The 2868-nt window shown below is 57.1% G+C and overlaps 1 non-coding gene across 1 annotated transcript; it reads right to left on the reverse strand.

Moving 5' to 3' along the window:
* Nucleotides 1–560: 560 nt before the first annotated feature.
* Nucleotides 561–667, reverse strand: LOC147711364 (U6 spliceosomal RNA). The gene has a single exon (XR_015296262.1). It is a non-coding gene; the product is annotated as a U6 spliceosomal RNA (small nuclear RNA).
* Between the last annotated feature and the right edge of the window lie 2201 nt (nucleotides 668–2868).

Genomic DNA, 2868 nt, shown 5'->3' on the forward strand with positions numbered 1-2868 from the left:
CCCCAGGGGGCAAGTAGAAGCACGGTGACCGCAAAAAGCCGACAGGAAAAAAAGGGAGTAAGAGCCGCCCGCCGAGTCCCGACAAGACCAGGAGAGCCCTCAGGAGAAGAAACAGCCAGCAAGAAAACACTGACGCAGCCCAGAGACCGACGGACAGACCCCAATAGCAGGAAGCCCCCCATAGACAAGCCGTAGCCCACAGCCCCCGGAAAACTCCGGAGGACGGACAACAAGGAACCAACCAGGACCGACCCCACACAAAAACAGCGGGGACAGGAGTCCACAGGACAAAAGGACCACAGGCCCAAAGCCCGGAAGGCAATACAGCAAAACACGAAGCAGAGGCCCCACAACCCAACGCCACAGGCGCCGAATAACAAGCAATCCATAAATGCACCACACAAGGACACACTTAGAACAACGGCAGGGACAGAACCCCGGCCTGAGACTGGCGGGCACCACTCAAGGCACGAGACAAACCACTGAGCCAAAGCACCATGGACCCAAGCCAAACCAAGGAACCCTGCGAAAAGGCAGAGAGAGCAACCCAATGGGAGACGCTAAACATGGAACGCCACACGAATATGCGTGTCATCCCAGCGCAGGGACCATGCAAATCCACACAGTATAGTTCCAATATCAGGAAATGTGCCGCTGAAGCGAGTACTGAGGAAACACGGAACGCACAACGAATATGCGCGTCAACCACTGGCAAACTGGCAACCCCAGAGCCCACAGGAGGCAGCCGAAGCAAACACGCCCCAAGAGCACCCGCCCAGAATGCGAACCACACATGAGGAAGAGGGCATAAGGGGAGCCAGGCAAAGGAGCAGGTGAAATCACCGTCCGAAAACAAACACCGGGGGAAATGGTCACAGCACAAGCGGGACCCGAAACCCGGCCAGAGCACCAGCAAAGCGCTGAAAAACAGACGAACAGTGCAACCAAATCCAAGGGACACACAACATCGACCCCAGAAGGAAGAAAGGCAGAGAGAACCCGCCAGGAGCAGAGCCCGTGACCACGAGGCCGAAACACAGGCCCCCACAGTGGAAGCAGAAAACCACTGAGCCACCAGCACACAGCCCCAACGGAATGCGAGAAGCACCCCCCAAAGGAGCCCTAGCAGGCAGAAAAAGAAGAGAGAACGAACACCGGAAAAGCCCAATGTCGTGCCACGAACAGTGAGACAGCAGGAGCGGCAAAACAACCAACATGAGGAAGAGCAGCCACCACAACCGCCAGGACACAGCGCCAAACCAGGGAACCAAGCAACCAAAAGGAGGAAGCAGAGGACCCACCAAGACAGAGCACCCACAAAGCGGAGCACAAGCAGGAGGCGAATAACCAGCACACGTGACACCAGAGCAAAAAAACACACAAGGCCATACACAACGCGACACGAAGCAGGCCACAGGAAGAAGCGAGGCGGCCACCCAACCAGGACCCCAGGAGAAGTGTCACAAGCAGCAAACGGAGCCCACAAAAAGTGACAGCAGAGCGCAAACCCAGCGGGACTCAGAGAACGAAGTGGCGAGCCCAAAATTCCCCAGCCAGCAAGGACAGCCGCTGAACAGTGAAGGCCATCAAAGAGGGATGCCACGGCTCACACCGATCCCCGAGGCACAAAGCAAAGACAGTGCACAACGAAGCGAGAGGGAGTACACACAGCCACGAAGGTGGCCACGCCCCCTCGGAGGCAGAGCCAGAAAAGGCGAGGACAAGCGGCACCCGCCCCCTAGAAGCCCGGACCGCCCAGCGCGGGAAATACACGGGAAGAAGAGCCGCACCGGAAAGGCAAACGGCAAGTACAGGGAACAGCCCCGCAAGCGCACACAGAAACGGTGAGTGTACCAGGGGCCCGCAAATGTAATGGGGGCGCAGCCGCGGCACGCTGGTCAGACCGCCGGTCATTCCTTGAAAGCCTCTGACCCAATTAAAACCATGCTTGAAGGCTTGTATGGATCCGAAGCCATAAGCTTCTGAGAGCGGGATACCGCTATACAACAGACTTGTGGGGTGCCTGCAGTAAAGCGGACCCGACAAAATCAATGCCCCATATACAAGAAGCCAGAGCGCGGCAGGCCACGCGTACAGGGTCAGACAGGTAGCAAGCCAATACGCGTCTACTCGCGGCGAGGACAAGAGAAGCAGCACAGCTCTTACGCCTTGCTTACAAGAAGTAGTACCGGGGGGCCAAAAAAGCAAGGACTGAAACACACGCCGGGACACCACGCGCAGCAGAGGGGCAGACAGCGCTCGGAAAAATAAAGAGTATGCAGCAGACATACCCCAACCAAGCCACCAGAACAGGGACATGAACCCCGGGCCCCCAGTACAAAAACCCGAAGCTCAACTGAGCTAACCAGGCACATGAGCCACAGCACAGCGGAGTTAAGACAAAGCCATAACAGAGACAGTGCGAGGCGCGGGGCAAATGGGAGCAGAACAACAGAGTCCCAGACCACACCGCCCGCCCCCCCTATTGACCCTTGGCTCGCTAAGGCAGAGCCTAACCAGCCCAAAAAGAGGCCGGGGGAAGGAAGGGGAGAGGTCCAAAAAACCCCAGAGTCCGCTAGCGCAGGACCACCACCAAGGACCCATGTTCCTGCAACAGCAGGAAAACTTACCTGAAGACGCATCCGGAGAGTAATGACGCGCAGAACAAAAAAAACAGGCTGATGGTTGGGCCGGCCCGCCTCTTATAGAGGTCAGGTGGTAATGGGTCGGCCATCTTGGGAAGGGATGGGAGGCATGGGAGGTTAACTTTTGCTTTGGAGGGTTCTGGTGTGGAGCTGAAGCTCACTATGTAAGTCATGTGGCGAGGAAGACTAACGAGGAGGTAATATCCTTTACTCTGCGTGTGGC

The sequence above is a fragment of the Lissotriton vulgaris genome, chromosome 5 (assembly GCF_964263255.1).
Source record: "Lissotriton vulgaris chromosome 5, aLisVul1.2, whole genome shotgun sequence".
NCBI lineage: Eukaryota > Metazoa > Chordata > Amphibia > Caudata > Salamandridae > Lissotriton > Lissotriton vulgaris.